This window comes from Gouania willdenowi, chromosome 7 (assembly GCF_900634775.1).
Source record: "Gouania willdenowi chromosome 7, fGouWil2.1, whole genome shotgun sequence".
In the NCBI taxonomy this organism is placed as follows: domain Eukaryota; kingdom Metazoa; phylum Chordata; class Actinopteri; order Blenniiformes; family Gobiesocidae; genus Gouania; species Gouania willdenowi.
In genome coordinates, this window is record NC_041050.1 from 17,496,848 (window position 1) to 17,510,170 (window position 13,323).

The 13,323-nt window shown below is 38.1% G+C and overlaps 1 protein-coding gene across 2 annotated transcripts in view; it reads left to right on the forward strand.

Annotated features, from left to right (window-relative positions):
- The window catches only part of chchd6a (coiled-coil-helix-coiled-coil-helix domain containing 6a), a 120,433-nt gene that overhangs the window by 73,839 nt on the left and 33,271 nt on the right, over positions 1–13,323 (forward strand). The gene's annotated exons all lie outside the window — the stretch shown is intronic.

Genomic DNA, 13,323 nt, shown 5'->3' on the forward strand with positions numbered 1-13,323 from the left:
TTTTCAACCAATTATACCATCAAACACTGTACTGATTCTGTATGTAATTAATGATGCATAGTTATTATTATTTAATGTGGTTGGATTAATTATCCCTCAGAATCTTAGGGTTACAAGTCCCATATTATATTTCCTGCAGAAAACCGCTAGAGGCAGCAGTGACACATTTTTTTCTACTTGTCTTTATGTGCTCTATTCTCCCAAGCGCTTAAGTCTGAAAAGCCATGCAGCGGCGCTGTTTCTGGTTGTGCGCTATTCTACCCCTGTACTTTAATCAGTCACTGCGCGCCTTCATCTCAGTTACACCCCCTTGTTAGAGTGACCCTGAAATGTGGGTGTTCCCAGTCAAATCTGGCCTTAGGCTTAAGTTATTTTCCTCCTATGCTCTTCTGAACTTTGAATGAGTGCAGCGCCTCGAGAAAGTGAAACATTATATTGCACTAGGAAAGGGGGAGGTAAGCTGTAACACAAGCATGCCAAAGGATTATCCATTGGCATTTCTAAAATTTACCAGTTCTAGATGGAACAAAATGTGTTGCATGTCACTCTTCTCGTGTGTCAGCTGCTGCCGCTCGTTAAGTGAAACTCTGACAGATCTCAGACTTCTGTCCACGCTGGTCACACTGATGTCCAACTATTTTCATACTATTTCCAGTGTAAATAGTATGAAAGTTTTATCATACTACAAGAGTAAATATCTAGCGGTCATCTATGCAGAGGTTGGTAAAATGCACATTAGAGGATGGATATCCAAACACATTATTTAGAAATGATGCTCGGCTTCAGGTCACATCAGCACCATAAAGCATTGAACATTTTAAAACTGCTCATTATGTAGGAAGCCAATGGATCTGTTTCACTGGATGTAAAAAATCTCCATCTCCTCTGTAACGCTCTGCAGTATCGTAGGAACTACCTCGCATAATTTTTTCAAACCTCCAACACAACACACACTCCTGCAGGCATTAGAGCTCACAGGTACCATATTGATGACAGAAGATGACCTTGACTAGTGCCCACACTGATCATTTCTGAATGTAGAAATATAAGTAGTTAATAAAATCAGGCTTTCCACACAAACAAATTTTAGAGAGATTTTAGCTGTGGCTTGGACAGAAAAATGCAGCTGATCTGCACAGTGCAATAATCTTATTAGGAAAACTTCATTTTCCTTGTTTTCCCAGACAGCCCATAATATCATGGCCCAGTCTGCCTTCATTGACAGACTTACGTTAAGGTTAAGGGACTTGCTCAACATTCCACAGTGATGAACCAGGTTGGATTCAAAACTTTGACCCTCAGATTATAAGCCAGCTTCATTAACTGCTATGCTACCGCCCTCTATAAAATGTGTTTTATTAAATGTTTGTTTTTTGTTAAACCATATATTGCAAGTTAAGTCAAACTTAAAAAAGGTTGATTTCTTTTCAAGGAGTCAACCCACTAAGACCTACTGCTGTTTCAGTTCAACTGATGACTCAGTATTGGCATACAGCAGCCAAGTTGACCCGCTTGCCTCTGCTATCAAATTTCAGTTTAGATTGAAAGGGAGAGCAATAAAGCGATTCGATATTTCATTTAGTTACATTTTTTGTGTAAAAGTGAGAGTAAAGGCTTTTTTCAAGAGCGTCAGAGAAGACACTCAAGTCAAGGCTTTTTAACAAGGTGAGGTCTCTTTAACAGCAATGATGAAACCAGCTCCAATAGCTATCCAATAAGTTCTATGTCCTATTGAAATCACTTACCAATGAGACCGGAACCATTGACAAGCCAAGTCAAGAGTTCAGGATAAATGATAGATCCAGTTCCTCTTTTTTGGCATTAAAGCACACAAAGGGAATTTGACAAACATGTGTTGGATAGTTGAAAGACGCCTACACAGAGTTTAAAGGGGATACCCAACAAAGAAATGCCTGTGATTAAGTCCATTGGGGTGTGGGATTACAGTAGTCCCAGGTTGGATAGGATAGGAGAGCAAGAGGAATGGAGAGATGAGAGGCAGAGGAGGACCTGAGTGTACGGGAGGGGGAATTAAAATAGAATAGAAAATAATAGAATAGAATAGAACATACAAAGAAATTACTCCGGCACAGAGGAAGAGAAGCAGCCTAAAAACATTTGTCTAATTCTGGAAAAGTACTTCCGGATGTTCCTAAACCTCTTGGGGGCAGGGATGGGGACGTCTTCAACCACAGGTTAATTCACTTCCACTCAAAAGGACCTGGTGCATGGATATCCAAACCCAAGTCATGTAGATGTAGAGTTGAGTTACAAACTGTCAGCTTTTTTCTAACATTATAATTTTATACTTAATTCTGAGATTTACCATATTTGTTTGTATTTTTCAGAATTTAATGTCTCGTTGAGTACTGACAGCTGAAATATCAATAATCTTGTGCTGTACACAACTTGCTTACATTTCTTATTTCTTCTTATTATGTTCCTATTGTAGTGCATGCAATGCTTTTTAGTTGGCTGCAGTAAAATAATAATAGAGGGTTCACAGCATGAGTTTATTGTAGAAATCTATATGTTATGGCTTTAAGTTTAGGAAAAGGTTGCGTCTCAATCGCCTTCTCTGTTTAAGCATTGCCCTCTCTTCTTTCACACTTATTCTTAAACCATCTGTGTTCTAAATCTGGACATAAATGTCCTCAAAGCTCCCCTGTGTTGGGCCATGTGTTGGTGTACTAGTTGCATGGTTTCTTCAATATACTGCACCGTGCTTTAGACTGCATAGGTTTTTCTGTTTGTGTCAGGGTATTTTATCCATGGTGTGAACCAGTTTTGTCCCAGAATGCTGACAAATTTAAAGCTGCTGGAGACACATTTTTCATCAGATAAAGACATAGTGGCCACATTTACATGAGAGCTTTAATTCCCCTTTAATTCAGAATAAAAATTAAATCCTCTTTAAACTGACCTTGTAAACACCCAATTCTGAATGAAAATGGCCATTCCAAATTAAACTGAAAACCAAATTAGGTGGCTGGCTTCATCGGGGGACATGGAGCCCTGCACCCAACCACATAGCTTCACAAATGACGGACGGGTCATCCAAAAGTTCTCCTGTAAAGTGGAGGTAGAGCACTTTGATTGGCCAAATTATGGTTGTCTGACGAAAGTGAAACCGTATGATTTTGTCGAGCTGCTGCTTCAAAACTACAATCAAAATAAAAGTTAAAATATTCTTATTATGTGGTCTTCTATGTTGTAGCCAAAAAGAAAAGGTTTGTTGTGTGTTTTTTCTCCGATAGACGTGATACGTCACATTCACCACCTGTCCAATCAGAAACCTTCCCATTCCCCAGACATAAAGTGGAATTGAATATAGGTGAATAAACATGTTTTCCATGTAAACCTCATTTTGTGGCCATAAAGCCTTAAAGATCAATCAATCGAAGATAATTTGCTTGAAAAAGATGTAAAAGGGTGAAATTGATTTTATTTCCACTGTAAACACTGTGTTCATTGACTTTTTTGGTAAAGTTTCACACATTGTATTGTGGGATGTGGAGTCCTGTATGCATAGAAGTGTTTTTCTTCATTCTTTCCATGATTTTTTGTGTCTTTCTCTAACAACTCTGCCAAAGTGACTTCCCAAAACATGTGTGGTGTTTTCACGGATTGAAAGTTGTGGCAAAATAATGGCAGATGTTTATTTCAGAGCTTACACGGAAAGATGATATCACAAGGAATACTGGGAACAAACTTAAACAAAAAATTGTCTCATGCAAATCACTGTCCTCCTTGTCTGACAAAGAAGTACAAGAAATCAGAGTTAGAATGAAGAAAAGAACACTTCTGTTTACAAGACTCGATGTCCCACAGTGCAATGCGCAAGACATCGGAGAAAAAGTCAATAAGAGTCTGGAGATCAAAACAAACTTTTGAGGGGCAATTTCAACCATTTACATTTTTTTTTTTCAAGCAATTGATTTTGATTTATTTGTCTATGAGGTCTTTATCTAATAAAAAATAAATAAATAAATAAATAATAATAATAATAATAATAATAATAATAATTGTCTCTCGCAGCTTTAATGCAATAAATATGTTAGGGTCTCAACAAAGTAATTGTCTTAAAATGTAGCAAGCTAATGAGAACTTCAAAGGAAGAAAGCAAAGAGGAGCTAAACAGAACTCCTAAAGAAGATCATAGAACACATACAGAGAGTGAAGTGGCCCGAAGCTGAACATAGGAGAGAGTGGAAGGCAGTTACTGTATGGGGCGCAAGCTCAGGCTTGGCCTGTAGATGGCCACTTTTGATGAGGATGTCTGGTGGTAAAAAGGCCGAAACACCCCCTGATTCAAAGGAGCACTACTGATGATGCGTCCCAAATTACATCCTTCCCATATCTGAGACACAGATTCCACTCTCAAATGTTAAACCTCATGTGACTACTATCTTTTGACACAAAGGACGATTTAACATCACGTCCCATGTTTAATGATTCTCAGATGTGCGTGTCTGTGGATTGGTCACACACCTTCATACATTTTATCATGGCTAAAGGTAAACCATTGGTTTTTTTTTGTACATTGGCTGCAGTTTGGTGAAGTCTTCTTGACACCTTTATTTGGTTGAAAACATTAGCTTTGACAGTGGATTTGGAAAACTGAGAGTCGGGTACTCATTCTTCACTTTACTGTTTCTGAGAGAGACAGTGTTGTCTAAGCACTGTTTTGTGGAAGAGCCTCTCTGGTCGCAGGTGTGATAGGAAGGGATGAGATGGGAGAGTAAGAGCGAGGCAGTGTACTGATACAAGATAGGGCATAAGAGGATATGTGCCCTCAGTCAATTGAAAAGCTGTCAGAGTGCAGCTGCATACAAGCTACAAGCTACAGATAAGAGGCAACCTTTTTTCCCTTGCTGGTTTTACTTGTTACCTCTCCTGCCCTCTCTCTCTATCATTCCCTCTCTTTTTTTATCATCTCTCTTCTTCAACGCGGCACCAGGATTAATCAAGCTGGTAATAGTGAAGCACCTTGTTCAGGGGTTTTGGCCCCTAACACATCAAATGCCATTCCCTGCGTCAATAGATAAGGACAGACTTGTTTACCTTGCAATTTCTTCTCATTCTGAATGTTAAATGCTCAACTATTCAGCAGTAAAATCCACTAAATCATGTGGATGTTTTCTTAAGGTGTTCGTGTTGTTTCATATGCTCTTTATAAAAAGCAATTAACTAATGTTTCAAATTAAATCAGTAGAATCTGCTGATAGGTAGAGTAAGGTGCTAATTTGCACTCAATAAAATTCCACAGCTAACTTAAAGTAGTTGGAACCTTGGTTGACATTTAGAATTCAGCATGCAGATTGTTTTTCCTGCTTCTATTCTTAAAAATGTCCTTTAGATTTTTTTTTAATTTTTTTTTGTAAATAGGCATTTTAATCCTTAGCATTATTTTTCAACACAAAGTCATCAATTTGGCAAAGATGTTATATATGATTTGATACTAATGAAAATGTACACGAGTAGTTTGTCCGACAGTCCTGCATTGATTTTCTTCCCTATCTAATTTATTAAGCAAAACATTCAAAACAGAAAACTAAAGACTATACTTTCTTTACAAAGAAAAACAAAAATAAAACGTGAGCACTAATTTTTCTGCAGTAGTTCACCTCAGCGTAATTAAGTTTTCATGTAGAAAAAAATGTGTTATGAAAGCTTTTGAAAAACAATCTAATTAAATTATTTAACAATAAAAGATAGTTTAATTATTAATGTTATTTACAAGTGCAGTATTTCTAACTGTGCTAATGTTTCTTTTCATCTTTATTATTGTTGTTATATATTTTTTATAAAGTCGGGGAGATTTTCTAATTGCTTGTTTAAAACAGACTAGATACCAGTGCTTTGTAGCTGACAGGATGGGTATAAAGTAGCGTATAGCGCGAACAATGCTTCACATCTATAGCTGCAAAGCCATTAGGCAAACACAAAAACATCACGAAGCATGGTTTAGAGGCGATAAATGCATCTTCCTTATCGGCCTTGTAGCTCTGCCAGAAGCTTTTGTAGTTGCTGCTGTGTCTTGTGTCTTTCAGTTTTCCAATTTCTTGCCTTTCATTTTCCTTCCTCTCTTTGTTTTGGTAAAGCTGCGTGGTCCAGAAGTCTGAGGCCTGAACCGTTCAGTCTGCCTACGCCTTCGCTGCTGGAGATTAAAAATAATAGGCAGCACCATTAATTAGGCAACTAATCTTACTGTTTGAGTTTTGTTATATTTACTGCTCAAAGATCCACAGAGTACACACACACACACACACACACACACACACACACAGACACACTGCTTCTTCAACAAGTTCTGTTGCTCCTACGTCGCAACAAAACACCCATCCTTGTAAAAGGCTGTCACATAATCAGCTTCACCTCATTTCAGCTTAGACGACCACGTTCTCCTCTTTTCCCCACCCCTCCTATCCTCTGATAGTTTTTCAAATTTCTTTTTCCAAGCAGCTCGGTTAATATTGTTGATTTAAGACCTCACCTTCAATTTACTTGAGCGTTTGGACAGAGTTACTGCGTTTTTGCTGCAGCTCAACCAATTTTCTGCTTCAAGCGCCTTTAATAAACCGCATAGCGCTATCAGGAGGCTTTGGCTTTCCTGATGAAGGCCATTTATTTCAAATTAAAGGAAAGTTCCTTATCGTCTGTGGCCTCAAACGGAGAGGGAGATAAAGGCAGCGTGCTTTGGTGTTGCAGTCTCTTTGTTGCTAATGTGCAGAGGGGGGAAAAATGGTGAAGAAAGGGAGGAGGAGACTTTAAATCATTAAGTGAGAAAGATGAGAGAGATGACGAAAAGTTGGAGAAGATGTATTAAACATGAGAGATGAACTATTGGGAGACTTTATCTTGGAGATGGTGTTTTAGGAAACACAAACCCATCAAAAATCTATTAGCCAGGAATATCGGTGGATCGATCAACATGCTCCTCAAGTTGTTTTTATTTCCCTTCTTTGCTTCATTTTTCCCCCTCTGTTATCCATTTATTTCCCTCCTTAACCTCATCACCCATATCCTCAGATAAATCCTGTAATTTCATCCATGATACTTTAGATAATAATAAAGTGTCAGTGTGAATGTGGGGAGGCTGTAATTGAGGTTCTCATGAATATCAGGCTTGTACTATGTTGTAGTGACCAACTGGTGCCATGTAGGTGGCAGCAGTGCACCTTTGGATGAGAGATTAGCCATGATTATCGCCATTGCTGGGGAGGGAGAAGCCAGGAACGAGGCAGAAAATGTCGCTATGAGGGAAGATTGTGAAGCTACCAGCAGCTCAAAGCAGCGCACACTCGACCAGAGCATGTGTGGAACTAAGTGGACTTTTGAGAATGTTGCGATCGTGAGAGAAAACGATCAACAAACCAGGGAAAGCGGGCATCCACGGCATGTCCGGGAGGAGGAGGAAGTTGCATGTGTGGGAACTGACGGGGGAGAGACTTGGAAGAAGGCCAAAATACATTAAGAAAACCATACAAATCTGACCCAGATAGCAAAATAATAATAATGTTAGCATCGAAAGCCCGGTCTCAGTGTTGTTTTTGCTGTTTTATAGAAGGAAACCAATGTTGAGGTGTCCCTAAAGCAAAAACAATTGTTTCAAAGTCACTGACACGTTTTTTCTGAAAAATCTTTTTTTTCCAGCTTTTTGTCAGAAACTGGCGATTTCTGTGAAACACTTCTATTCAACTGTTGGTTACAGAAGAACAAGAACAAGCTAAAAACAAAAACAAATATTTTTTGATGAAAGTAGAGACTAATCTTTCAGAATCTGGTTTCAGATTTTAGATCGTCATAGCACAAAATTGTTTGTGGGTCTTTTAAAATCAGTCAAAATGCTCTAAAATGGCTGGCAGTGAGGGGAGGTAGCCATTCTGAAAATGGCTGGCAGTGAATGAGTTCATTAGACTTTCAATTAAACCTGATGTTAAACGCTATATCAAAGACGTGCAAAGGAATAAAGTTTAGATGAACGTTTGCCGAGATAACATGTCACTTTAAGATTTTCTGAATTGCGTGTGGAGTGGAATGTGTCTACACCTGCGTGGGTGAACATATCCCTCTTGTCTTTGCTCCTATCAGTCAGGATTTATTACTGCGAGGCATCTCAGCAGAGAGCCTGTCATACTTAACAATCGCACAGATAGACAGGCAAAGACAATTTGTAACACAGCCCACATATCACATTAAACCTTGGCTAATTGAATCACTCAAAGTGCACTTTTCTGCTGAATTTGATCAGTTTGATCCTTCCCACTCAATTAAGTGTAATTTAGTAGTAATTGTATGATTTGCTATAAGGCACATGGCTCAGCCCTCCACCGTGATTTCTCAGGTTGGCAGGTACCCAGATGAGAATAGTTTTTCATCTCTCGTCTCTCTTTTAATTAGATCTTTTCCTTCTCTTCTTTGTATTGAGGTTGATTTAACATTTTACTGAACTGTTTTCATAAGATCCGTGTTGAAATAAACTACATTATTTAGTAGTCCACTTAAAAAAAGGGTTCAGAGAGCTGCACCTTTTCGTTATTGTGCTATCAGTTATATTTAAAGAGCCCATTTTAAGCTTAACCGACTTTTCTGTGCTTTAAACATCATAAAAAATGCTATTTGGGCTTCATACACATACCCATAGTGTTTTTTTTCATTGATTCCTCAATCTTTAGTTAGAGGGTGATTTGCTCCTTTCTTACTGCAGTGCAAGCCCAAATTACCTCTCTCCAATTTGATGACGCGTTCCCACTTTAATGACAAAATTGACGCGGCACTGAGCTGGGAAAGCCGCGCCTCCAGGAAGCTCTCTGCTGTGATTGACATGTAAACAGACATGCCCACGAAGGTGAGCATTTCAGCGTTCTTCGCGCAGTGCTATGTATGTATTTTCTACAGTTTATGTATGTACCGGTGAACGCCCCGCCCCCAAGCTCTGTCTTGTGTTTATAAAGCAGCATGAGCTCTGCTAAGGAGTGGGTGGGAGGAGGAAGTCAGTTTCCCGTCTATAGACAGGCCCACTCATGAATATGCATAACTAGGACGCAAATCAGCCTGTTTGTGAAGAGTTGCTCAGAAAGTGACTTTTCAGCGGCTAAAACTCTGGAAAACAGGCGAGTTTGGGAAAATAAACCTCAAACACTATATTTTTGGGGTTCTTAGAACAAATGGAGTTGGGTAAAAAATTGCATCTTCAAATACCGTGTAAAGCAAATTCAGCCATTTTCTTCTCAACACATTAAATAGGTCACACATGTATTCCTTAAAACATGTAAAAGGTCATTCAACCATTTAGAATGCAATTGTGGAGCTAGGCTTCACAAACTGTGTTTCAAATTTCTGTGTTCAGGATATAATGGGCGGGTCAGAAATCATAGCTACATTACATAACGAAGCCATCATTAACATAAACCCGACCCTGCTGCTGAAGCACATTCAGCCCCGAGCCAAAAACCACATATTGGGGCTCGAGTGCCACATTTTCCGTGAAATTAGCACTTTTTGCACTTTGATTGTGGCCCATGGTGGTGGGGTTATGGTATGGGCAGGCGTTATGGACAACAAACACAGGTGCATTTTATTGATGGCATTTTGAATGCACAGAGATAGCGTGACAAGATCCTGAGGCCCTTTGTCGTTCCATTCACTCGACCATCATGTTGCAGCATGATAATGCACGGCCCCATGTTGCAAGGATTTACACACAATGCCTGGAAGCTGAAAACGTCCCAGTTCTTGAATGGCCAGCACACTCACCAGACATGTCACTCATTGAGCATGTTTGGGATGCTCTGGATCGGCGTATACGACAGCGTGTTCCAGTTCCTGCCAATATCCAGCAACCTTTGCACAGCCATTGAAGAGGAGTGGACCAACATTCCACAGGCCACAATTAACAACCTGATCAACTCTATGCGAAGGAGATGTGTTGCACTGCGTGAGGCAAATGGTGATCACACCAGATACTGACTGGTTTTCTGACATCAAATGTCAATTCCTTTTCTGCACATTTTTCCACTTTCAAGACATTTACAGCACTTATAAACCATTTCCACCACTTTTCCCACCTGATGTTGCATATGTTGACCCATTGTCACTTTTAACCTCTTTTCACCATATTTCATGTTTATTTTTTTTTTTTGGACAATTTAACCACATTCATGATTTGTCATGCCCATTATTTGCCAGTTTTAACTAAATGTTCCAATATTGACACTTTGAACCCTTTTCACCACTTTTTCTGTCCATTTTTGGCCACTCTAATTTGCAACTTTTAAACAATTTCTGTGGTTTTTAAAATCCCATTTCACCACCTTTTCCATCATTTTTGGTCACTTTTAACCCATTTTATTTCTGATTACAAGGATTTACATCTTTAAGATGATTATATACTATGGCCCAAATAATACTAAACTTCCTGGATCACAGTGGATATTAGTCAGATCAATAAATAAATGTGGTTATCACAGATTCATAGACCATCATATTGCTGACTTTATGGATGGGCCCCAAAAAGCTCTCCCCTTTATTCCCTCTTATGGATGGCCCTGTCTCTACATGACTGTTCTTCAATGTTCATGTTTATGTTCAATCACCTTTAGGTACAGTGGGGGTCCCCGGGCTCTGGCACCTTTATTTTGGGGGTCACGGGCTGAAAAACGATGACAAAAATTATCTAAATGACATTTGTAAAGTCTCTAAGGTATCAAAATTAGTTTCACTTGCAGACGATCTATAGATTACTGCAGAACTTGGTAAATTAAAGAATGGTTTGACAGAAAAAAAACCATCATTGAGTCTAAACAAAACTAAACTCATGTTATTTTGGAACAGTAAGAGGTATACTCAAGTAGTAATGCAGGTAGATGGGGTTGATATTGTTGTAATTGTGAATGAAAAAAAATTCACATAAAACATGTACAAAACAAATTCTCAGAGCATCTCGATACTAGGAAATCACCTTCTGGACCCCAAATCACTCCACATTCTTTACAGTTCAACAACATATTTACAGTAAATTACTGTGCAGAGATTTGAGGCAATAATTATAAAGGTACATTACAGCCACTAGCTATGTAACACTGGCTACAGAGAACAAACAAATCCTTTATTCTTAAAATCAAAACCTCTGAAATTCACTGATCTGGTCCATTTTAAATCAGCAAAAATCATGTACAGAGCAACAAACCATCTACTCCCAGGAAATATTCAAAAACTGTTGTTTTTTTTTTTTTTTTTTTTTTTAAGGGAGGAAATGAATTTGAAACAACTTTGTGCTGCGCAACTTTAACACTTTTTGTTTTTCTGTATGTGGTGTGAAACTGTGGAACGGACTGATGGGGGAGCTAAAGCAATGTCATACAAACAAGTTCAAACAGCGGTACAAACATATGGTTTTCACAAGGTACAGGGAAGAAGTAGGGAGTGACGAACACGACTACTACTAGTCTATTTATTTATTTAATTTGATTTTCTATTGTTTGCACAGGCACATATGCTTAATTAATCCTTCCTACTCCCTTTTCCAACATGTAAAGTTGATATTGTTTCAATCGATTGTTTGCTCTTTTGTTTAGTTTTTTGTTCTTGTTGTTTTGTACTATTCTCGTGTTTGAAATAAAGCCTTCATTAATACTAATATTTTTTGATACTCATCTGCAAGGACAGATCTCAATGACCCAGGCGACAAGTAGATCGCTACCCACAAAGGTGTAATAATCCCTAATCTAAGAAGCTTTTCTTTTTTTTTATATACAACATCAATCAATCAGATTTATATATATATATATATATATATATATATATATATATATATATACTGTTTTCATACATAGAAAGCAAAAACTGTGGTGATCTAATGGTTAAGAAAGTAACTACTACATATGTAAATATTTATGGCTTAAGGCAGCACGATTATTTGGTATAAAATCAAAATTTAATTATTTACTGTAAGTCAAAATCGGAAAATCGATTTTCCTGTTTGATCGTGTAATCACGTCACGAGTCTCTCTTCCCGGGCCGTCTTTGGGCTGCGCTGTGCAAGGTTGCATGGTGTTGCTTATGGAAAGACCAGAGCAACGTGGAAAAGGATTACAGATATGGTCCCTTTACTTCACTGTTGAAAAACAATTTTCAAACACATGTTTAGTGTGATAGACCCCGTTACAACCTCTTCTTTTTTAAATGAGAATTTTGTGTGAGTTTTTTTTTCTAATGGAAGATTCTTTTTTTAAATGCTAAGAGATTCATTTTTGATGGGCAAGTTGTTATTGTATCAATCCTACAGTGGATTTAACATTCTTTGTTAAAGCTTTGCAGTTGCACTTTATTACAGTTGCAGCTAGCCAACAGAGGGCACTAGGACCATGCCCCACCACTCACCACATTAGTTTGAGTAAGACATTTAAAAAAAAAAAATAATAATAATAATGAATTGAAAATACTACAAAACAAATGGATATCTGTATTTAGATAATAAATCGAATAAACGAATAAATCTGTGTCTGATTGGTGACATATTTGCGCTTTGGGGCGCACTAATCTTTACCATTCACTCTTGTTAAAAGTTGTACATTCACCGTAACTCCTCTTTGATAGAAGTCAATGGACTGTCTCTGGGCACAGTTTACCTGTGCCCAGAGACACTCTGCGGTTGCGCAGAGTTGAATGCAGCCTCTCAGTTACACAACACCACCCTCCCGCCATGGGAGGGGCTGACGTCACAGTGGTCCGTCATAAAGTGGCTGATTGACAGGTGAAGCCGTGGGAGGAGGAGAAGCAAAATGGAGAAAGAGAAATTACTTTCCCTGTCTCTTTTTTCAAAAGTCAGGATCAGACCCAACATGGATAAAGACAGGACCCATTAAAGCACTTTTCAGAAAAGGCAAAGAATCATGAACAAAGGATTTTGAATCTTGAATATGTCCATATTTTGTAAACTAGGTCTTAAATTACTGTATATTTTGTCAGGTCTTAAATTATGTATGTTCATTTACCACATCCTTTTTCACCTCCTTTTTTATTCAATTACTACATTTGTTCTGAATTGTTTATGGGTTTCTGGCAATAAATTTGGTTAGTTTTAAAGCAGGTCTGTGATTGTAATTTTCCTTACTTATTTGTTCAAAGCTATACAAACCCTGTTTTTGATTAATGTCTATTTTAGAGCCGCCACTGCTTTATTCCCAATACGGAAATTTGTTTTCACTTTTTCAATTAAAAGAAAATACTTAGAATAATAACTTTTTTTAAGGGGGGAGAAAAAAAATCAAATTCGCAGTAGTAAATCAACTGAAATTGTGCAGCCTTAGTATGGCTATA